Source organism: Chlorocebus sabaeus, chromosome 20 (assembly GCF_047675955.1).
Source record: "Chlorocebus sabaeus isolate Y175 chromosome 20, mChlSab1.0.hap1, whole genome shotgun sequence".
NCBI classification, from domain to species: Eukaryota; Metazoa; Chordata; class Mammalia; order Primates; family Cercopithecidae; genus Chlorocebus; species Chlorocebus sabaeus.
Window position 1 is genome coordinate 83118003 of NC_132923.1, and position 24377 is coordinate 83142379.

General features: G+C 51.6%; 1 protein-coding gene and 1 non-coding gene across 3 annotated transcripts in view; both read left to right on the forward strand.

Moving 5' to 3' along the window:
* GLIS1 (GLIS family zinc finger 1) overlaps nt 1-24377 on the forward strand; it is a 234547-nt gene that overhangs the window by 49934 nt on the left and 160236 nt on the right. The gene's annotated exons all lie outside the window — the stretch shown is intronic.
* On the forward strand, nt 504-567 carry LOC119626410 (U7 small nuclear RNA). The gene has a single exon (XR_005242580.1). It is a non-coding gene; the product is annotated as a U7 small nuclear RNA (small nuclear RNA).

Genomic DNA, 24377 nt, shown 5'->3' on the forward strand with positions numbered 1-24377 from the left:
TGCTGTGAGTTGGTGCCTCTGTGAAGCCTCTGAGGCCTCCTTCCCTCTGGCTGGGCTGTGGCTCCTCTGTATGCCCACTGCCCCCTGCTTTACTCCATCACAGCACTTACTGCTCTGAATTGAAACTCTCCACGTCTCTCTTTCTAATGTCTTTTGAATGAGTGTTGAGGTACATGGACCAACTGTACCTTTGGGCTGGTCTCTTAACCTGCCCCACGTGTAAGGAAACCATCAAACGACCTGAGAGAAAGTATTCAGCCATCCACAAAGTGCTACTGAAAGCAGGGGGCTTGAGGAAGAATGTGGACCCTGGAGTTCTAAGACTACCGTGACGGTTTTATTCCTCAGCCATGCCCGCCCCAGAGTCTGGCCTAGGGGTGTGACTGGTACCTCTACACTACTCTTGGGCCTTTATGGATTCTGCCAGCAGGTGTCCTCAAGGTGCCCCCAAATGAATTCGCTGCCGTTGGGCAAGATCAGGCACTCAGTAAAAATTTAAAAACAAGTGGTATGGCCCTTTTAGAATTTTTCTGGCAGGTTTTCTGGTTTTCACCAGAAAACATCCCACACACACACAGAAACCAATTTTAAAAATGTACCTATTTAGCAGATTTTTCCTTAGCATCTCTTCTTGTACATGACACCGTACAGGGCCTGTGGGCCTGCCCTGGAGGAGCTCTGGGTTTCCTGGGGAAAGCAAGGCAGTCAGTCGTCAGCATGAGACGAGGGAGGAGGAATGTGCTGTGGAGCTCGGGAAGGACATCCTAGTTCCCAGTCGGGAGACCAGGGAAGTCTTTGTGGAGGAGGGGGCATTTGGCCTGGGCACTAAGGAATGGGCAGGAGAGCAGAGAGGGTGGTGGGAAAGGCGGCACCAGAAAGACTGGGTCTAATCCCTAGTTCCTGGCTTGGCAAGACTGCACAGCTGCACGAGGGGTGAGCCCCCTTCTACCCGCCACCTCTTCCCCTTTCCCTACCTTTCCCCTGCAAAGTGCTCAGAGTACATTTTGTAGGGACTAGTCAAAATACAGACTCAGACAGATTTATCCCCCATGAGCCCATACTTGCATTCCTGGGCACAGGAGGGAGTGATGGGCCCGTGGGGATGTTTGCAGAGAAAATAGAACTGAATGAGAGTCTGGTGAGGTGCTCGCCCTGAATCAGGGACTGAGCGGGTGTCAGCACGCCACACACAGGGCCAGAGCCTGCTAAGCAGTAAATGCGCTGGGGCAGGGCCAGTGTGGCCTCCAGCGAGGCAGCCCCAGTTCCTCAGCCCAGCACAGTGCAGTGATCCTGATGGCTCCAGGGAGCGCCAGAGGCTGGGTCCTCTGGGCTTGAGGCAGGGCTAGGGGCACAGCCAGGCCTGCTTGCGTCTAGGACTCTTCCTCATCTATGATGTGGTGGGCACCACTGGCTCCCTGAGTTGGGGTGAGAGGTGTGGGGAGGTCAAGCCCCTGTGCCTGGGAGCCTGCGCAAGTGGGAGCAGTTGTCACTGTTCCCTGGTGACATGGGGGCCTGGGGCAGAGAACGCCCTGTGATACCTGGTTAACTGGAACCCCCATTAGCCAGAACTCCTGTGCACCATCTGTCCCTTTGTGAAGGAGGTGGCCAGATGCTATGGGAAGACCCTGGCTGGGTGGTGGGCGGCAGGGGCTTTGACCCAGTGCTGCCCCTTCCTAGCCGGGGGGACCCAGAGCATGTAAGCAGACCTTGTGACTTGAAGAAGAGAATGCACAGAACCACCTGACAGCAGGGGGCCCTTCAGGAAGCTCCTCGGCTCTCACAGGGTGAGGAGAGCGGGGATGTACTTTGTCTTTCCTGAGGAATTCTTGTAGGGGCTCAACTGTGCAAAGCCTGACACACAAGGGCTTGGTGAAGTGGGGCTAGCTGGTTGGACCAGGTGATAGATGTTGTCTCAGGGTCTCCTTGGAATGGCTGGGAATTAGTGAAAGAGCTCCATGGGAAGCCTTCAGGAGACTTTCTTTCCTTCCACTGCCCACCCCCCCAAAATGTCTGAGAGACCCAGGTGGACGGGTGGTGCCTTACAGGGTATGAAAGCCCTTGGGAGCTGGGACTACTCTCCTCCTCCTCTGCCCAAGAGGCGAGCGGCCCCTTCCAAGTCCAACTTTCCTGCTTAGCTCTAGTTCTGCTCCCACCGTGATTCTCTCGTTTGCTTCCATCCTGGGAAAACCTTTCCTTAACTTCAGGAGATTCTAGGTTCCAGTCCATGCTCTGCCCCTTGGAGGCTGTGTGACCTTGGCTACGTCGCTTGGCCTCTCTGAGCCTCAGTGGCCTCACTGGCAGTGGAGTAGCTCTTGGGAGCCTCCTATACACAGCTCTGGAATCCACCGTGTACCAGGGCAAAGAAAGGGCTGAACACCGTCAGGAAGTTCAATTATGTGATGGACACGGTGATCCTGCAGGGCACAGTCCCACCTCCCTAGCATGGTGGACAAGGCCCTTGGTGATCTGGCCACAGCAAACTTATTGCCCCACTCCCACCTCCATTCAAGCCACCCGGAACATTTCCCATCCTCTGAACCCGCCACACGTTCTCATGCTTCTGTGCCTTTGCATGGTCACTCTTTTCTTGGCTGGAGAGCTCCTATTTCTCTCTTAAACCCAGCTCAGATGCTCCTTCTTGGACTCCTTCCTGTCTTTTTCAAGCAGAGTCAGTTCCCTTGGCCAGAGATGAGCACTGTTTTCCCTGCGTTCCAGTTTATCTGCTCCCCTTGCTGCCTCCACAGTCTGTGAGCTTCCCGAGGAGAGGGAGAGGATCTGATTCATTTGTGCCTCCAGGGCCCAGCTCAGGGTCTGCCACCAGCCAAGCAACGACCATTTTCCTGTGCTCACAAGGAGCTCTGCTCTCTTTCTCACCCTTCTTTCCCACTTTGGAGGGAAAAAACACTGCGGATGAGAACAAAGCAATGTCCTCCATGAGAGAGGCCCGGGGGCTGGTAGAAAGTGGAGTAGGCTGAATTGGAGGGGAGAATTGTGCTGTTGTGGAGCTGAAAGATAAGAAGGGGCCATGGTCTGACTTGGCAGTGCGCTGCCTCCAGAATGGGCTGCAAGGGAACCTTCCTTCCTTCCTTCCTTCCTTCCTTCCTTCCTTCCTTCCTTCCTTCCTTCCTTCCTTCCTTCCTTCCTTCCTTCCTTCCTTCCTTCCTTCCTTCCTTCCTTCCTTCCTTCCTTCCTTCCTTCCTTCCTTCCTTCCTTCCTTCCTTCCTTCCTTCCTTCCTTCCTTCCTTCCTTCCTTCCTTCCTTCCTTCCTTCCTTCCTTCCTTCCTTCTTCACTTACTAAGTACCCAGCTTCAGGGCAGTCATTGCTCCGCTTCGTGGGGAAACAGTGGAGCATGAGAGAGAACCTCCTAAAGGGGCTTTGCAGTCTGGTGGGAGAGATGGAAGGAACAATGGCCATAGGTGGGCAGCTGAGATCATGGCTGTGGGAGTGGAGAGGGGCCAGCGAGCAGCCTGGTGGATGATGGGGAGAGGGAACTAGATGAAGGGCCGGGGCAGAGGGGGAGGGTGGGTTTCTGACGGAACCCATGCATGAGAGGGAATGGGGAGGATCTGAGGTGAGGCTGGCTGGAGGGCTCAGCAGGGAGCAGTTTCTGAGGCCAGATGGCTCGGCACAGTGCAGCAGCTCCCAGCAGATCTGGCTGCGGAGCGGAGGACAGATTGAAGGGCCAGTCAGGGGCAGAAGCCTCAGACCGTGGTAGTGGTGGCCAGCGCCGAAGCCGCTGGGGAGAGGTGGGGATGGGTTAGGACCCACTATTTGAGACCTGACAACTGACTGGATGTGAAAGCTGAGGGTGACGGAGACAGTCACAGGCAAGGAGGGAAGTGACAGTTGTCTCAGGAAATAACTTGTTGGAAGAGAGGGGAAAAAACACAAAGAACTCAGCAGGGATCTCTGCAACTCAGGGTAATTTTGGCTTCGGAGAGTCAGCCTGCTAATCAGATTGTAAAAATCAGGTACCAGGGTTTTTGCAGAAAATGCAGCAGATCAAAGCCAGGGTCGATTAGGCTCTGATTAAACATTGCCGAGGAGGTCAGACTCATTACGGAGGAATGTACACAGGCCGGCAGCGCTGACGGGGGATAATAACAGATCGCGCCCGGCAGCGCAGACACCACGGCGCTCTGGGGACGCGGTCCTCCGCGGCGGGGCGGCCACAAGGAATGGTATGTCCGCGGGCTCCAATGGGAGTGAAGGTGCAGGGGTGTGTGGCAGCATGTAGGGTCAGCTGCGTGCTGTCTAGTCTCCTTCTCTGTGGCTCCTGGATGGGGGGTGCTCCTGTGAGCTGGGCATTGGCAGAGGTCAGCCAGGACACCCGCCTTGCTGTCTTTCACCTTTACCTGCTGGCTTATGGCCTTTTTGCTGGAGGAAATGCCTCCTCACCCTCTTCTTTCTTCTGTTTCCCTCTCAGAACTCTGCCAGCATCTCCTCCAGGAAGCCTTCCCTGACTTCTAGCCCAGATCAGGTGTCTCCTCTGGGTCCCCACAGCCCCAGTGCTCTGGCTTGTCTCCCCTCCCGTGAGTCTCTTGATGGCAGCATGACTCTCTGTGTCCTCTGTTTCCAGCTCAGGGCTGGGCAGGGTGGATTCTCTGATCTGGGCAAAGCCAATTCCCTGAAGCCACACATCAAGCCAGGCTCCACTTGCCTGCCCTGAAGCAGGCCCAGGACTTCTGCTGAGAGGTGGTCATGGGGTAGGGGTGCTGGGAGCCTGCTGGCCAGGAGGACAGGAGAGGCAGGTGGCCCGCCAGGCTGGTGTGGGAGCTGTATGAAGGAAATTCATGGCGGGGAAGAAGGGAATGAGTGCCAGGCTGAAGAGGTTGGAGGTGACCCTGTGGGTACTAGTAAGCCACTGAAAGTTCTTGATTTGAGGTAGTGACAGAAACCAAACTGTGCTTCAGGAGGTACTGGAGGGCCCTCAATTTCTTTTGTGAGAGCAGAATTCTCTGAACAGCCAGCCACCCTGGTGGCTTTGACCTCTACTTGTTGCTTCACCTTGCAGTGTGAAGTGAGGCTCACCTGCAGTGGTCCCCATCCATGATCTTAAGGGGCCCAGGCTGGTCCTGACCACAGAGATCCCAGGAGTCAGAGGGAGCAGGGAGACCTCTAGAGGCTTCTAGGCTTTCCCACGCTTTCCCAGGGTTAGAAAAATCAGGCTGAGTTTGGTTCACACATTCCATAAATACACACACCTTCTGGGTGCCAGTCCTGTGTTGAGTTCTGGGGAGGCCCTGAGGTTCTAGCAGCCTGGCTCCCTCCGGAGAGGGCAGGAGGAGCTGGACTGCAGATATCTTGGGGGTGGGGAGGACATGGACCCAGGAATGCCCTGCCCATCTGAGGGAGACATGGACACCCCCAGGCCTGGCTGGGAACTTTGGAGTTTAGAAGGAAGGAACACAAAAGCCCTTAACCTCCCAGCTGGAATGTGGACACTTCATCCGTCCTGCTCTCCGTCTTTACTCCAGCCCCATAAATGTCCAATTTGGGGAAAAGATTCCACTGTAAGCCCCGGCAGAATAAGGTGATTAAGAAACTGAGCTCCGTAAAATTGTCCGTGTTCTGGCAGGCGGGGTGGGTCAGGAGAGTCCCCAAGTCTCAGGCCTGGCAAGGACTGTACAAAGCCCTCGTCCTTCTAATCTATGTCCTCCCAATGCACAGATCCCTTCGGCAGCATCCCCAGCAAGTGACCACCCACTGTGTTCTTGAGGGTCTCTCTTGATGGGTGCTCAGTACCTCCCCAGGGCACCCAATTCAGGGCTGTGACACTCCATTCCTGACAAGCATTTACCGGGCACCTCGGTCCTTCTTTCATTCCCCATGCCTGCCTGTGCCAGGGCTTCTGCTAGGGCTAGAAACAGAAGAGCTAAGGCTAGTACCTGCTAACATCCCTGATGCATGCTGTGTGCCAGACACCGTACTGACTGATTTATGTGAATGATCTCATGTGATCCATGTGAGGACTCTCTGAAGTAGGTGGTGCCATCATTCTCCCCATTTCACAGATGAGGCCCACAGAGATAGAGTAACTCACCCAGGGTCATGCAGATAATCAGAAGCAGGGCTGGGGCTTGGACCGAGGATTCTTTGACACCATAGTCTCTGCTCATGGTCATTGTGCTCCACAAGTTAGGAGGCCTTTGGTTGGGGGGCTCAGGCTTTGGGGACTGCCTGCCTCTGTGGTTAAAATCGCGTCCACCTGGTGTGAGGATGCCCATTAGGGAGTTACTGAGTGTGAGCGCTCGGATGAGCACCTGGCCATTGGTAGATGTTCAGGAGGTGTTCGCAGTGTGTATCCATGGTGCAGGTGGGGAGCCAGGAACGTGTCTGCCAGAAGTGGGACCTCAGACTCCGTATGCGAGGACTGAACTCACCTTCTTTCCTTTCCTTCTAAAGCACTGTGCCACCTTCTGCCTCAGTGTGCCTTTGCACAGACCATTCCCTTGACCTGGAATCCTCTCCCTTCCTTTGCTGCAGACTTTGCTCACTATTTCCTCATTCTTAATGTCTCAGTTTATGCTACTTCTACAGGGAAGCTTTCCTGATTCCTCTCCTATGTACACTCCTGTCATGCCTCTAACAGAGTTGATCGTGTATTATTTGTGTGGTTCCTTGATTGCTCTCTGACCACTCACTAGGTGCTGAGGTTAAGGCAGGGACATCTGTTTAGCTCATCATACAGTTAGGGGCCACAGTCCGTCTATCTGTAAAATGGCAGGGTTGTCTGAGATAATCTTTGAGTTTCCTTCCTACTCTGGTCTGATTGAATCAGCTTCTGCTGCATACTTGTTATGAAAGGCAACTCCTCCTAGATTAACCAATGGCGAAAGGGCCTCTCCTAAGCCTTTCTCTCCTTGCCTGCCCCCTGGCTCTGCAGTTTTTGGCCATGAAGTATCAGTTCAGACAGGAGCGTGGGTGTATTCTAATAAGCGAAGAGCTACCAACTTGCAATGCCAGCACTTAGGGTCTCTGCCAGGGCCCTTGCCATCTGCCTGTGCCTCGGCATCCCTTATGGGGACACATATTGAGAGGTAACCTGCAGAGGAAGGCCCTGTTCTGATTATGTTCAGCTTACTTCAGTCACATCTATAAGAGTGAGAAGGCCATTCCCCCACCAGAATGTGAGCTCCTCAAAGGGATGCAGAGACTGTGCCTGATGCACCTTTCATCCCCCAACTCCTTCATGCCTAGCACACAACCTGCCACCAGGTGTCAGCTGTGTCAGCGGCTGCTTGCTGGATGGCTGAAGGAGTGAAGAATGCATGGCTGCAAGTGGGTCCGAAGTTGGAGTGGGAGTCGGAGTCGGGTGGTGAGCGGGCTGTGTAGAGGCAGAGGGGCGCCTCACCTTTATAACAGGAAGCATCTGTGCAGGGCTAGTGTGGAATCTGCCTGAAACGGCCCCCACTGGCCAGATGCCAGTAGTTTATTGCATTCAGCACAGCAATTTCAAATTTCCTTTATTTTCTAAGAGCCGATGAATTAGTTGAAAGATTAAGAACACTTGCAAAGTAGCCTACAAAGTGGTTTAAGTTAGTGTAGTATAAACTCAACACAGAGTGTAGCAGGAGGGGAGGGGAAATGGTCAGAGAAGGCCCCTGAGAGCAGGAACTTATTGCCGGCTGGCTGCAGATGGCTCTACAGAAAAAGAGAATGGGGGAGGAGAACAGGGGGTTCAGTCCCAGTTGCTCTACCCACCCACAGTGACCTCGAGTGCATCTCTTAGCTCTGAGCCGTCTGTTCCCTAAGGGTAGGTCCTCCTATGTCCCACGCACCTAGAGCAAAGTGGGGGCTTCACAAGTCTTTGTGGGGTGGTTACCACTGGTGGGCTCAGGCCCTTTTCCTGCCTCTCCTTAGTAGTCCTTGAAGACAAATAGCCATCCTTGAGCTGTGGAAGGTGCAGGAAGTCCAGTCCCCTGCTTTGTCAGCAGAGAATATGAATGCTCTCTTTCTTGGCTTGTCCAGCCTGGTGGCATCCACTTCTCCCATTTTACTCACAGTTTTACAGGAATTCTCCCTTGTCTCTGACTTGGGTCCAGGGCCCTCTCTGGCTCCAGCCAGTATATTCCTCTCTACTTGGCATTGTCCCGGGAGCAGGGCGGCCAGTGAGGGGAGGTGGCAGTGATGCAGGCAGCAGACGATGAGGCCCCAAAACTCTGCCTTGTTGGACAACGGTGGCCGGCCCTGTCTCAGCCCACCTCAGACTGCAGCCCTGGTTCTGATGAGCAGCCCTGGGGAACAGCATGCCATCTACCCATAACCCAGCCCAGGTACTCACAGCTGGGCATGCATCTTCATGCAGCCACAAACTCAGAAAAGAAGGTGCCAGTGTGGATCGTGGAGCAGGAGGAGTTTTCCTCTTTAACTTAATTTCGGAGGCTTGCGTGGACCCAAGGCCAAGAAGAGGGACCTGCATCCTCTCTCTGACCCTGGCAGATAGCATCAGTGCAGTCAGCCTGAAGGCCCTGGAAACACTGACCCAGCTGTGTCCAGGGTTGAGATCATCTGGCCAGTGTCTGCACAGGGTAGATGTGTCGGGCAGTGGCCACGTGTGTGCCGTCTTGTGGAGAAGTACACCTTGGGCACAGTGAAGGGTAAAGTTCTTGTCCACAGTCAATTCTCTGCCTTCAAATACATCTCACCCTGCTCATTTAGACAGCTGTGGGATTAGATCTGATATTTTATTCCTGCTGTTTAGTTATTAGGGAGAATCAGTCTTAGAACAAACTCAGATGACCCGAATGGTTTTGGTTTTGGAGTGTCTTTCATTCATTCACTCATTCATTCAGCAGATAGTAAGAGCATCACACCTATTCCCCCAAATAGGATTTGTTTTCTGACTGTGTGAGTTTTAAAACCTTCTCTGATATTAACAGGATGATGATCACATCTTCTGATGATCACATTTCCATGTGGTCTACAGTTCACAGAACACTTTCCCTTCTGTTATTTAATGTTGTCAAGGTGAGGGACTTTATTATTCATCTTTCGCAAGAGGAGGAAGAGGCTCAGAGAGGTTAAGTATCTTGCCCATGGTGACACAGCTCTGTCAGGAGCAGAGGTCTGTGACTGTCCCCTTTCACCCTAGTACTGGTACTGGTGCCACTGAGTGGCGGGCCCCACACTCATGGTATAGATGATGGTCTCTACTTCCTGCCAAAAAGCAGGGGTTTGTGGACAGGGAAGTACATTTTCTTAATCGTTTTGGGCCTCCGTGTTCCTAACTATGAGACTGATGTGATGGAAGTCTCCCTCCTTGCCTTTCCTTATGAAGACATTAAGAACAAATGCCGTATTTGATCTGAATTTTTTTTTTTAAGCTGTTAGTGACTGAGACAATCTAGGTCCTTTAGAATCTCCCTGTGAGTGGAGACCTGCCTCCCTCCCTGCCTTCTCCCTCCTTCATTCAGCAGACATTTGGGCTGGGGATTGGGGATCTGGAGAATTCGACCTGGCACCTGACCTTGAGGATTTCAAAGACATGTGGCTTGGATGGGTTCGGTAAGGAAACAGGGGTCTCAATTACTGCTTCCATATTTGGGGGCACCCTGGGGCACCATTTCCCCAGGTCAGGCTGCCTCAGGTGTGGGTAGGAGCCGTTGGTTTTCAGCTGGAAGAATCCTCTTTACGAGAAAGGACCGACATGCTGGAGAGAGAAGTCAAAAAGTCAGGCCAGCATTGTCCGCCGTGTGTCAGCCTGCTACAGGGACTTTCCAGCCCTCCCCGGGCCCTCCTCGCAGCAGCACAGGAGGGCAGGAGTGATTGCTGTCCCAAGGAAGCGGCTCAGAGCAGCCAAGGGGCCCGTCCAGGAGGCACGGCTGACTTCGAGCTCTCATCTCTGTGGTTCTGCAGCTCAGACTTCTCTCTGGGACACTGTGCCTCTCAGTAGCCCTCCCTGGGCTCTGTGTAAATGGGGCAAGTGGCTTTCTGGGGCCCAAACAGGAGGGGCCAGGCAGCCTGTGGTTTGGGCAGGGGTCTGAGTCTCTGAGTCTTCATTGCCTCGCTCTGGGCTGCCCTTTTTCCTGGGCTCCTCCTGGAGCAGCAGATGCTTCAGGTCAGACGTTCAGCCTCACATCTGGTCTCCCTCCTACTTTCATCTGAAACCCAACTCGGATTGTCTCAGTAAACAAACAGTAAATTCAACAATACAATCTTCTTGAAATGCCTTGTAGTTATTTTAAGGCTGTTTTGGGGTTTATTTTAATTGCAGGCCCAGCTCCCACAGTCATGCAGCTGCTGCTGGGGGCATTTGTGGCTGCCACCTCCCTCTCTCCTGCCCGTTCCCCCTCATAGTGGGCCCCTTCCCCCTCCCATCAGAGGTCCAGGGTGGCCTGGAGGTAGTGGAGGGAGATAAAGTGGGATGTAAGGTTGCTCCCCCATGTTTCCCGCTTCATCTAAGAACGCCGGCAGCTGCAGTGGCCACGAGCCCAACTTCAGACCTGGGCCTGGTGGGAAGAAGACATGAGAGGTGGGGGGGTGACCTCCCAGACTGTGGAGGGGTCATAGGGAAGGAGCAGCCAGGGGCTGGTTTTAGGTTTGCTGCCTGGGAACCCAGACCACAGGCATACCACACTTGACAGCAGAAGTGGGCTGGAAAGTTGGGTCGCTAGAAGCCAGATTCTTGGGCTGGGAAGAGACCCTGGAGTTCGGCTTGTCCAGTGCTTTCCATTTCCAGTTAAGGAGACTGAGGTCAGAGACCTTCCCTGCTTCCTGAGGCTGAGGCCTCACTCTTGCTCTGCTCCCGGCTGTTCTTGTCTGTGTTCTGGCTGACAGTACCAGTTGGCAATGCCCCGGTGATGCATCCATTTAACTCAGGGCTCAAACTCAGCAGCCTTTTAGTTCCAAGAGAACTGGGCAGTCCTGGTGTCTGTTGGTACTTGGACAGGCTGTAGGTGATGTTTCTGTGCCCTTAGTACATCTCTGCCATCATCTCCCCATCCATGGCTCGGAGGGAGGGGCAGGTACCAGCTTTTTCTCATTAATATGAATTAGAAAATATTGTTGGTGCTAGGAGTCCAGAGACCTGGCTTTTTTTTTTTTTTAAATGATGCCAGGCAAGTGATCTAACCTCTCTGAGCCTCAGTTTCTTCATCTGTATGGAGGTTGAACAGCTGCAGCCCATTCTGAGGCAGCGACGCCGCTCCCCTCCTCCTCACCCTCCTGCACTCCCAGGCCATCTGAGAACTGATGGCTGAAATCCGCAGAGAGGTTCTTGGTGCAAGGGGGCCCTCTGGGCATCTGTGGCGAGCTGCAGCTGAGTGTGGCTCTACAGCAAGGGTGGCAGGCACCTCAGGGGACATCTGGTGGGGACATCGTCAGGTCTGATGGGGGTGCCCACTGCCTCAGGAGCATGGGGAAGAAAGACCAGGATCAGCAGACCTCGGGCCATCCACAGCCAGTATATTTCCCAAGGAGCTGGTAGTGCCAGGGAACTGTGGAGGAATCCCACGTTTGGGGGCTGTTTTCTAAGTGCCAGCCATGGGTGGTGGGGACCTCAGGTGTATCTTATTCTCATCATAGCTCTGGCAGGAGACATCAGTGTTTCCATTTGACACTTTGAGGAGTCAAAGTGTCTCCTCATTTGAGGAGACTGAGGCTCAGAGGGGAAAGTATGTTTTGGAGGCCTCGCAGCAGTGAGGTGGGAGGCAAACACCAGAGACTGTGCTCCTCCCTTAAGCTAGAAGAAGGCTTGGAGGAACGCCTACAGATGGGCAGTTCTTGAGGTGATGACAGAGAAGTAGGGAGAGGAGGTGAGGAGGTGCGGCAGATCCCAGAGATGGCGTGACAGCAAGCGCGAAGTGAGGGTGCTCCTCCCGGGTGCCCGGGGCTGGGTCCAATCGGACTGGGGCCCAGGCCCTGGGAGACGTCTGGTCTGGGCCTGCAGAGGCCCCTCTATTTATTTGTACATTGCCAGATGTAAACTAATTTGTTTAGCAAGAAAAAACACATTTTTATTGCCTTCCAAACTGGGTTGTTTTTCATCTGGCTGTCTGTCTGGCGTTCGATGGCCAGGCCATGGAGCAGAACTTTTGGGAACATGCTTAGGTGTTGGTGAGGCGAGGCTGTCATTTGCGGGGTGTTTCTCCCCACTGGGTCCCAGAACCTGGCAGACTTGAATTCCTGCCTCCGCGCCGTCCCCAATACATGTACCACCTTGGCCAGCCACTTGGCGGCTTTGTGCCTCTATCTTCTCACCTGGAAGGTGGGCATCACTGCTGGTCCTTCATGGAAGAGCCAATCTGGTTCCGCCAACTTTGTTTGTTGGTGAAAAGTCGATGTAGCAACTATAACTCCCATTATGACGAATCTACACACTGCACTCTGTTGATGGAAACACTAGCCCCTCAGGAAGCTCATTATACCCCTAATGTGTGTCTGTCATCAGAGCTGTAGGCTGGCGTCATCCTCAAGGGTAGTGTGGACAGGGGAAGGAGAGCTTGGGCTTCTGGCATACCCGCTGTTTGCATTGCTCAGCTAGGGGCTCCGTGTATGTCACATAACACAATCCCGGAGAACTGGCAAAACAAGTGTGACATTCTGGTTTTGTAGATCAGCCTTAGCAAGGCCAGAAGGCCCGCAGGACCGCTAAGTGGGATTTGAAGGCATGTGTGTCCAAAGCCTTCTCATTCTAGTATGAGGCAAGAATGAAAGAGAAATTGTAATAAATTCAAGGAGGTATTAGAGCTCCTAGCCCTGAAATGAGGCTGATGGGGAGGGATACAGCCTAGTTTAGCCCTGGAGAGCATGAGAGGGTACTCTTGGAGGTCAGGGTGGAGGGTGCTTCTGGCCCCAGGATGCACACGTGGAAAGCTGGAAGGCTCGGCCCAAGGGCTGGGGAAGGACCTGTGCCTTGCCTATTTCAGCCTGATTGCCCTTAAGGAACATGTCTGTGGCAGGGCTGGGGATGGGGGTGCGTGGGTGGTGCCGGTGATTTCTAAATATCTACATCGGCCATGCCTGTAGATGGTGCTGGGTTCTGAGGACTGGCCCTCAGGGAGTGTGCCATGCAGTGGGGAGGTGGAAGGATCCTTGGGAAGATCCGGGCAGGGCCCATGGGGATGTGTTGGATCTCTTAGGCTTGGAGGTTCCTCCCTGGGTTGCTGTGCCAGGGTGTGAGGGAGGCAGGCAGCCCAGTCCTTAGCCCAGACTGAGGAGAAGACTGAGCTGGGCAAGGATGGATGCTTCTCAGTCCAGGCCTGGGCCGATTGCGCTCAGAGCTTTGAGGGAACCACGATTCCTGCCTGGTCCTCCCTTATGAGTCTTTCCTTGTCCCCACCCCTTAAGTGGAGCCACTGAGGCTGATACCCTTGGGGCCTGTGGGGTGGGGTATCCCCAATTGTTACATCCCACAGATTTGACCAAAACCTCAAACCCCAAACCAGAGCAAACGGTGTTAATTTGCTGAATCCCAAAGTGAATCCAAGGATTAATTTTTTTCCCCGAACTGTGAACCAAGTCTACGATTTCTTCTTCAAAATAAAAGAGGGTTCTGTTCAAGAAATTTCAAATTTTAACTGTGCCTTTTTTTCCCCTCCTGCTTTTGTTTGGGGATTTTTGGACAAGGTCCTGGTGGCTGCTGGCTCCAGGCTTGTCTCTCTGGGCCAGGTAGGGAGAGGAGGTGGGATGGGGTGGGGTAGGAGCTGCTGTTCTGTGGGGTGGGAGTTGGGGGAGGTTTTGGTGAAGAAGTGGCAGGACAATGAGAACTCCAATTGGAAGGAACCCTGGGCCAGGAGCCCGAAGACCTGTGTTCAAGTCTGGACTTTGCAGCACTGTGCCTCTGTGTGAGAACTGCACCTCTGTAAGCCTCTGCCAAAATGAGGAAAACAGTCCTCTTGCCTGCAGAGCCATGAGGAGAAGTCCCCTGGCAGTGCCTGTCTGTGCTTGAGGCCAGCTGTGAGAGGTGGTCAGTGACACCTGCATGTTTGCACAGCTCCTTGTTTCATTTTCTTAGATTTCCCCAGACAGGTCTGGGGGAGAGATGATATTTTCCTTGTCTTGGGAGATCTGGGCTCACTCAGAGTGGGGCTATGACTTGCCCAAAGTTGGGCCCTAATTTGGGTCTGAGCCAGGCACTGACCCAAGCTTCTGATTCAGGGAAGCAGCAAGGGCATGAGTGGAGCACAGGCTTCACCATCAGACCCTGCTTGAGCTGTGTGACCTCAGGCCATATGCCCTCTCTGAGCCACATCTCTAAAGGTGGAATAATAATCCCAAGTTAATGATTTTCTTGTCATTGCTAGTATTAAAGCCACCCACTCAGAGCCTGCACAAAGGAGATGCTTGGAGAGTAAATGAATGAATATTAGTTTAACAAGGTTTGGGAAAGAGGCTATTTTGGGGAATTTCAGGATACTGGAGTTATCAGGACCCTCACCTGTAACCCCAGTCAAGCAAAGCTGGTGGCTGCAGAGAACCAGCTGTCTCCAGGTGAGATGCTGTGACTCCTTCAGCCCATGTGAGGCTCCTGGCCAGAAGTGAGGAGAGCTGAATTCACCGAGTGTGTGCAGGCAGCCTGTCCCTGCCGCTCCTGGGCCATGGCGAGTGACAGCTCCTGCAGGGCACTTCTGTTTGAAATCTGCTTGTAATCTCTTAGAAGCCTGCATGCCAGGCTTGGCTCAGCCCCCACTGCCTGGATGACCTCAGGCCAGTCTTGCCTCTCGGCCTCAGTTTCCTGTTCTATAAAAGAAGAGTTTCCTGCCAGCTTTGGTGGCGTGGTGAGCTTAGCATCCCTTATGTGGATGACTTCAGCTCAATCCCAGGGGCCTCTGGATCAGCCTTGAACCCCAGCCACATCATCAAGTACTTCATTACATGCTCCTTAGTTTAACATGTCTTTACCCGAAGCCTAAGCTCTGGACATCAGAACTGGGCGGTGTCTGCTGCTTCTCTGCCTCTCCTAGTGTCTCGCACAATGCAGGGGTGCAGGATTCCTGGCTAGGTGTTCAGCAACAACAGCAACAAGAGCTCACATGCCTGCAACTCCTTTGAGCACATTTACATGTGTTCCTATTCCCATTTTACAGATGTGGAAACTGGGGCACAGAGAACTTAAGTAATTTAGACCTGTGATTTAAAAAAACAGTGTTTCTTACACTTTCCTGTGCATAAAAATCACTTGACAGGCTTGTTAATATCCAGATTCCTGAGCCCTGTCCCCGGAGATTCTGTTTCAATAGGTTGGGGTGAGAATTTGGATTTCTAGCAGGTTTCTTGGCCATGCTGATGCCATTGGACTGTGGCCCACACATTGGGTAGCACTGATCAAAGTCACTCTCATACAGGTATTTGCAATGTTTTCACCCCCATCTCAGTGGATTCTTTTTTTTTTTTTTTTTTTTTTTTTGGAGACTGAGTCTCACTGTCACCCAGGCTGGAGTGCAGTGGCATGATCTTGGCTCACTGCAACGTCCGCCTCCCGGATTCAAGTGATTCTTCTGCCTCAGCCTCCCAAGTAGCTGGGATTACAGGGGTGCACCCCCATGCCCAGCTAATTTTTGTATTTTTCATAGAGACGGGGTTTTACCATGTTGGTCAGGCTGGTCTCGAACTCCTGACCTCAAGTCATCCACCCACCTCGGCCTCCCAAAGTGCTAGGATTACAGGCGTGAGCCACCGTGCCTGGCCTCAGTGGATTCTTAACTACAACCCTGATGAGGAGCCAGACCACACAGGTTTCCATGCATTCTTGCCTTCATGTGGACTTCACCGCCTACGATGTACCAGGCATTGTGCTTAGCATTAGGGAATGTACAATGGAGAGTGGCTTAATTCTTGTTCTAGAGAAAAATAGGCCCAGAGAATTGAACTTTGTTCTTTTGTTTTTCTATCCATCTGTTCATCCAACAAATGTTTACCAGTGCTGTTCTGTCTCAGGCCCTGAGCTGGGTGACTGAGAAGAACAGATGTAACCCTGGTTTGGAGGAAATCCAGTGTAGTGGGAGATGCATGAGAAGCTCGGGGAGTAGTCGGTGCCCATAGGTAGGGACGTAGGTGTCAAGGGACTCTTTCCAAAGGAGGTGACTTGCCCAGGACCTCACAGGTGCTAAGCGTAGCCAGGGGTTGAAGCCACGGCTCCCCTGCACTGTGCTGCCTTTCTGTAAAGCCCTTTTGGTTCATTCTCTCAGCACAGTGTAACTGAAGGCATGGGTTTATTTTGTTTTTCCTCTGTATCTGGGGATGAGTTTCCCTGGCCAAGTGGCCCCAGTGGTAATCCAGGCCCTTTCAGAGTCATTTTATCACTGCTATCTCTAAATCACTCCAGCGTTCCACTAGCAACAACAACAAAAATTCTGTGGACATGGTGTGGACAAGAGGTTAGTTAAAGGCATAACACTTATGAGCCTAAACTGAGTGTAGGCTTGGGAAATGAAGGGGGGCTTGTGGGGACCCAGACTGGAACAAGGCTTCCACCTCCACTGGCGCCATTTAGGCCTTTATAGGCATGAGATTGTGGGGAACACGGAGTGCTTGCCAGCTCAGGGAATAATGCACCCAACACTGGAGCGACCTGGCTGGGCAGAGACTTGGGGACAGTCTGGCCAGGCTGGGCCTGGGGAAGGGCCCACCCTGCCTGAGCCCCGCAGCCAGTCCCAGCAGAGAGTAGGGTAGGGCCACAGCAGCTCCAGGGCACTCTTGCTGCTGTGGGCAGCTAGATTTGGGAGATCACAGTCTGCTTTTATACCCAGCCCTGAGCAGGATACTGTGGGGTATAGAAAGAGAGAAAACTCGAGATTTGTGTAGGGAAGTGGGGAGACAGGAGCAGGTGGAAAGTCTTGCAGGGCACATTGTTAAACAAAGCGTCAGGGACTGCAGGCAGACTTCACAGAGACCTGCAAATGCAAGGCCTCAAAGGCCAGTTGGGTTTGGGTTGGCAGAGAGGCCTTGTTGTCAATCCAACTTGCTGCTCTGTGCAGTTGGAGACTGCTCCAAGATCCACAGCCAAATAAATAGTCCAATGATAGGGGATGTTCTGAGTACTAGAGAAGCACACAGTAAGTCACCGTAGGCCCAGGGGTAGGAGGTGATCAGGGATGGCTTCACAGAGTAGGTGATCTTGGGGCTGGGCCTTGAAGGATGTGTAGGAGTTAACAGATAGGAAGGTGAGAGAGTATTCCAGGAGGAACTCCATACAGCTCTGAGTTGGGTCAGGTGGGTGGAATGGTTCCATTTCGTACAAAGGAAGGCAGGGCTTGTGGAGGTGGACTGACTTGCCCAAGGTGATGGAGGCCAGACCTCTGGATTCCTCATCTAGTGTTCTGCCCATTGCCCTGCACTGCTTCCTAAGTCTACTCTCAGGCCCCAGCAGGAGCCCTGGAAGGCTTAGGATATACCCTGGGCTTCTGGTCCATTTTGGCACCTGGATTGGAAGAATGGCTGGGTGGGATGGGTTCAGGGCTGCCTGGAGGCAGGCCTTGACTCAGTTGGCCTTGGCCCTCCTACACGGCAGCTGGCCACCACCAGCTTGGCCAGAGCCTGCTGTCTCCCCCAGGCTATAACTCACAGAGGGAAAAACTGAGAATTTCCTCATCCTACAGTAGGAGGAAGTGGGAATAAGGATTCAAACTCAATTCTTGTTAATAAATATAATATTTTCAAAATTGAGAGGAGGGAAGGAGCTTTGGAGTTGGGCAGATCTGGGTTTGAATCCCTGTTTGGCCTTAACCAGCCTTGTGAACTTAAGCAAACCATTTCACCTTCCTAAGCCTTGATTTCCTCATCTGTAAAAATCTATGAAGATTTAATGAAATAACATATAAAGTGCGTTCTAATTTATATAGGTACTTAATAAATATATGTTCCATTTTCCATACCATACATGAAATTCATGTGCCTCTCCCTAAAATATTCCTAATGGAGGGCTTCCAGTCTGTCACTGAATACCTCTAATGATGGGAAGCTTACTACTTCCAAAGACAGTTCTTTTATTTAGTGAAATCTGTGCCCTTATAACTTCTCCCATCGATCCTGGTTCTACTCCGTGAGGCCTCAGGCACTGGGGGCCATGGACCTCTCGTTTCCAGGAGCCAACACCCCAGCCATCTGCCTTGGGCACTTTTCTCCAAATGCAGGTACCCAAGCTCCTTTTAGAATGTGGTGCCAGGAGCTGAGTCTGGTGGACATGGCCTTTCTGGGCCCAGGAGGAGAGTATTTTCACCTGAATGTTTTTCTTGTGGTAAATGGAGCTTAAGATCTCATCAGTTTGTTGACTCTGTATGTTAAACATCTCCATCCTTCAAATCCTCTATCCTTTAAAAATATCCCCTGCTACTAAGATAGGTTTTTCACTTTCGTGTTCTTCTGTAAATTATTTTAAAAAATTATTCACTGACAGCATTATAGCAATAACTGAAAATGAGTTGCATTGTTACACAAATTCACCCCCACAAAAACATCACCAGTTTCTTCTGCTCACTGCTCCTTTCTGACCTCTGTCCACGTGCATGGTTTAAAAATAGTTTGAATCATGGCATGGATGATACTTTCATATTCTGCTTTAAAATTTTTCTTCGTGAGCCACATTCTCTCAAAATAGTGGTCACACAGTATTTCTTTACCTGCACACACCCTGATATAATTACACAATCTTTCCTCTATTGCTGGACGTTTAGATTGTTGCCTGCTTTTCATTCGCTATGGTAAATAATAACGTGATAAACAGCTTCATTTAACAAAGAACCAGTAAGCTCCTCCCATGGGCCAGGTGAGGTGCTGGGTGCTGCAGAGCAAAGATCAACAAGGCACCTTAGGCAGGGCACAGTCAGGGAGGCTGACTTGGGAACAAATGTTAGACTAGAGTCTGGTTTGTTCTCCACTGGGAGTTTACATAGACTCTAGAGCTTTGCTGCGGGAACTCAGGGAGACCAGCGTGAAGCAATTTGAATCCCATCACAGGACTTGACATTTATCCCTTAGGAATTTCATGTGGTGGGTGTGTTAGGGGTTGAATGGAAGGTGTCTTCCTCTTAGAGAACTGCCAAGATGTGAAAACTATAAATTTGTATTAAGCACCTCCTGTGTACTGGGGTCTGGAGCAGGAAGCAATGAGTGAGACCCATCCTTGTCTTTGAATCAATAATAGTCTTCTTGGTAAGACAATGTAGACATCTAAGATGACATACTAAGAAGTTAGAGGACTTAGAAAAGCGGGGGTTCAGATTGGGGTCTGTGGGGAGGAGTTTCACTTTTTGGAGATTTATAGTCCAAAAGGTTTTAAAAATCTTACACAGCCAAAGTTGTTCTGTCTCTGTTTGGCCAGGTGCTTTGTGACTCTGAGACGCTGCTTCCTCTTGATGGAGATGTGGGTTCAGGCTGGGGGAGCATACAGATTCCTGTTGGCTGAGCCATTCTTGGCCAGAGCTGGTTTAATATTGAATCCAGAGAGTGGTCTAGTCCAGAAATAGGATCCTGGCCTGGGTTGTGGCTGCTGAGCCACTCTTGTTTTATGCTTTGGATCATTTAGATAAAAGCAGATAAAAAGCCAGACCAATAATCTCCATGTGTTGTCACGGAGTCTGTCCCACTTTAAGTATCTACTGCTTGTCTGACCAAACAAGCTGGCTGGGCCTTGGCTAGCCTGCAAGCCGCTGCCCTGGTCAGGAAGCCCTCTCTAAAGCAGTCCCCCAACCCCCTGCCGCCCGAATCCTTAGATGCATGATTTCTTCAGTTCAGCCAACAGATGGGCCATTCAGGGCCAGGCGTGTGCTGGGTGTCGGGGACGCAGCAAAGGGTTGGACCTGTCCTCTGCTTTCAGAGAGTCCCAGTCTATGTGGGACAGGCACATAGCAGGCAGTGAGCACATGGTGGGAGGGGCTGGGATTGAGGGCAGCACTGAGGCTATGGAGCCCAGAAGTCCTGCAGCCTATAAGGTCCACAGGGGCTGGGATGTGTCTGGCTTCTTCTCCAAAGGACCCCCAGCCCATAGCCTGGCACAGAGTGGATATTCGGTGGATGTTTGTGATGAATGACTAGGAAGTGCCTGACCCAGCTTTGGTACATGCCGGGGGATCCGGTCTTCACTAAACTTACCTGGTAGAACAAATATCCCCTTCTCTCTGCCCCCTCTTACCCCTCCCCTTCTCCCTTTCTTTCATTTCTCCCTCACTGACCGCCCGCTGGGATCTAGGCCCTGTGTTGGTGGCGATATACATAGGGGGCTCGTGGGCTCAAAGGGTGGGCAACATGGAGCTCTGCTCACACTCCACCCCCTTCCTGTGGGTGCCCCATTGTAGCCCCCATGACACTTAAGTGCATATCTCCATGTCCAGGCCTCTCGCCTGGGAGCTCCTCTAGGTGGGGGGAGGATGAGCCCAGGGCCAGGCACAGATGACATATTCAGGTGCTGTTGGGGACCACATGAGTGGAGGTCCAGACAGAGGTCTACAGGAGCACTGAGCTAGGAGGGCCCAGCTTAGCTGAAGATTGTCTGGGAGAATGCCCAGGCCTCATCTGTGCCTCAGTTTCCTCATCTATAATGTGTGGTGACTCATGGGGGGATTAGAAGGGCCAAAGGGGACAATGGGTATGAAAGCACCTTGTAAAATAAAATGTAGTGTTCCTCTTAAAAGTGAGGGGTACAGAAGGAACCCAGACCTGATCCTGTCTTTCAGCCTCCAACCCTCACCACACAGAGTCATGCATTGCCCAATGTTGTGGATACGTTCTGAGACATGTCGTAGGTGATTTTGTTGTCTGAACATCACAGAGTGTACTTACGCACGCCTAGATGGGATAGCCTGCTATACACCTAGGCTACAAGGGATAGCCTACTGCTCCTTGGCTATAAACCTGTACAGCATGGTACTGTACTCAATACTGTAGGCAGCTGTAACACAATGGTAAGTATTCGTGTATCTAAACATATCTAAACATAGGACTGGGCACAGTGGCTCACACCTGTAATCCCAGCACTTTGGGAGGCTGAGGCAGGCAGATTCTCTGAGGTCAGGAGTTTGAGACCAGCCTGACCAATATGGTGAAACCCTGTCTCTACTAAAAATACAAAAATTAGCTGGGCATGGTGGCGTGCACCTCTAGTCTCAGCTACATGGGAGGCTGAGACAGGAGAATTGCTTGAACCCAGGAGGCAGAGGTTGCAGTGAGCCGAGATCACGCCACTGCACTCCAGCCTGGGTGACAGAGTGAGACTCCATCTCAAAAAAAAAACAAAATTATCTAAACATAGGAAAGGTACAGTAAAAATACAGGATTGTAATCTCATGGGACCACTGATGTATATATGGTCTGTCATCAATTGAAATGTTATTACGTGGAGCATGAGTGTATGTGTATATGTGTATGTAGTGAGTTTTGATGCTGCTAAACATTGTATAATGCACAGGATGAATCCCACAACAAAGAAGTGTCTACTGCTGTTAAAATATCAGTAGTTCTGAGGTTGAGAAACCCAGGTGTAATTGAAAAGAGTTTAATTGGAGGAGGGGATTATTGTTACTCCGTGCAATACCATGGAGCAGACGGTGTGGTGGGCAGGCAGGTTTGTTGAGGGTAGAGAGCAGAATGGAACGAGATGAGGCCATAGAGCCCAGAGGGACCAAATAGGGTGGGGCTGTGAGGGCCATGGTGATGAATTGGATTGCTACCAAAGGGTGGTAGAGAACTACTGAAGGCATGTGAAATGGTTTGAATGGGGCCTCACCAAAATTCAGGTGTTGCCAATATAATAGTATTAAGAGGTGGGGCCTTTAAGAGGTGATTAGGTCATGAAGTCTGTGCCCTCATTCATGGGATTAAGGCCCTTTTAGAAGAGGCTTAATGCAGCTTTCAGCTAGCTTGCCCTTTCGCTTTTGCTGCAAGAAGGCCCTCACCAGATGCTGATGCTTTGGTCTTGGACTTCTCAGCCTTCAAAACGGTGTGAAAATAAATTCTGTTCCTTATAAATTACCCAGTATTAGGTGTTTTGCTGTAGCAGTACAAATGAACTGTGAGAGCCTGTGAGTCCGGAAGAGAGATGAGAAGGTGTTTTGAAGCTTGCTCAGTGTCAGGTGTTTTGAAGCTTGGGGCCAGACCAGGACCAAGGAAGGGCCAGGCCAGAGTTGATGGAACTTGAGCTATGGTGAAGCTCCACTCCTCCCTGGCTGAGTGACCCTGGGGATGTGCTGCCCTGGTCCGGGCCTCCGTTTCTTCATCCACAGCATGCGAATAATGAGGTCTCCCTCAAGAGCTATGAAAGCAGTGTGTGAACTGTAGTGTGCCACGCAAAAGTGAGGGGCAAGAGAAGTGGTTTGAGTGGGATGTGGGGCCCTCATGGAGTTCATATTGAGAGAGGGAGAGCTGTGGGTTGATACACCTGGAGTGGACTAAGTGCTGTTGTGGGTGCGCAGGTGCCACTGGCCTTGCAGGGGAAGCTCAGGGATAGCATACAAACGTGCACAGTGCTTTGCAGTTCCCAAAGTGCTTTTAGCCCTTCGAATCTCTTACTCTCATTACAGCCCTGGAAGTATATGTTATCAACATTTTCCCCAAGAAAAACTGAACCTCAAATTAAGACACTAGGAGAAGGAGGTTCCCTTGTAACGAATGAATGAAAGAAGTAATATAGGGATGAGCAGCACAGTGAATGGGCGTGTGAAAGGAGATGATGTTCTGAAGACAAAGATGAAACAGTTGTAGGGTCATCTTGGGAGAAGGCTGGTCCCTGATTCTAGGGCAGGTTGAACCTGCGAGGAGGGAGGGGTGAGATGGCTGAGAAAGGAGGCGTTGGGAGCATAGCAGAGTTTGACTTCATCACCCCTGCCCTGCTGGCTCCCCAGCCTGGCCCACAGACCTGCCGATGGGAAGGGCTTTGGTGAGTAGAGGGTGTGAGGTGCATGGGATTTTTTTCTACCATTCAGGGGCTTGCCTGGGCTCACTACCTCTCTCTGCTGTGTTTCTGGTGGTTTGGGGGAAAAGAGCTCAGGCTTCAAATTTGCCAGGCCTGGGTTTGGATCCTCAGGAGTGGGCAGAATGGGGGTGAGAGGTGGGGTTGAAGATGAGATTAGAGAGGAGGCAGGCCAGACCTTGGAGGGACCTGAGAGCTGCTTGTGGTACCTGGGTTCTTTGTCAGCCAGTGGGATTTGGGGACCCTAAATTAGGGTGATTGGTCTGGTCCCTGACTGAGCAAGTGTCTAATCTAGTGGGACCTGGGATTCCATCCTGAAATCTATCAATTACAGGCACAGGCATCAGAGTCAGCCAGACCTGGGTGCAAATGCTATCTGAGCCCAGTTTTCCTCATCTGCAGGTAAGGGAAGTAACAACCAACCTGCGGCTGGTTGAGAAAAGATAGCTGCTGTCCAGGTCGTGTTTGGGAAGCACTAGCCCTGGCACATAGTAGGTGTTCAGTAAACAGATGACTGTATGCTCAGCAGAGGGAGGGACAGCAGAGTATAGTGTTGAGACCAGAGGTCCTTGAGCCAGCTAGCCCAGGTTTAAAGCCTGGCTTCACCACTTCCTGGCTGTGTAACCTTGTGCATTCCGGTTAGCCCTCGGTGCTTCCCACCTCCCACTTTTTAAATTTGTGACTACGCGCAAAGAAGTACTGATCTCATAGGATTGTCATGAGGATTAAATGAGTTAATACCCATTTTCTCTTTTCCTGTTCTCCTTGAAATCTACTCCACTCGTGCTCTCATCCCCATCATGCCATCAAAATTAAGGACCCCAGGGCATTCGATGTTGCTGAATCCAAGGGTCAGTTTTTAGGCGTCATTGTATTTGACCTTTCAGCAGTAGCTGAGACAGACAGCCACTCCCTCCTTTAAATACTTCATTTGCTTGAAGGTCACCTCTTGGTTCTCCTGCCTCCTTGATAGCTGCTTCTCACCCACCTCTGCTGATTCCTCGTCTATAAGTGCCCATTCCCCAGGGTTTGCATCTGTCTATTCAAGCTCTTTATTTAAAGAGACAGGGTCTAGCTATGCTGCCCAGGCTGGAGTGCAGTGGCATGATCATAGCTCACTGCAACCTCAAACTCTGGGCTCAAGTGATCCACCTCCCTCAGCCTCCTGAGTAGCTGGGATTACAGGTGTGAGCCCCCACACCTAGCTGTTAGACTTCCTGTCTTGATCTCATCTATGCTGATGTCTTTGCATATCATCTGGTAGATCCAAAATTGATACTTCCAGTTTGGACCTCACCTCCATACTTTACACTGCCCCATTTTTCAGCTGGATGTCTAAAGGATCTCCAACTTAACACATCCAAAATGAACCCCTGGTACCCCCAACATACACCCCGCCCAGTCTTCCCCGTGTTCCTACTAGTTGCCCAGGCCAGAAGCTTTGGAGTCCCCTTGTCTCTTCTCTCCCCTACACATCTAAAACAGCCCCAAATATTGTTCTTTCCTGACAACACAGTCCGACTCTGACCCCTT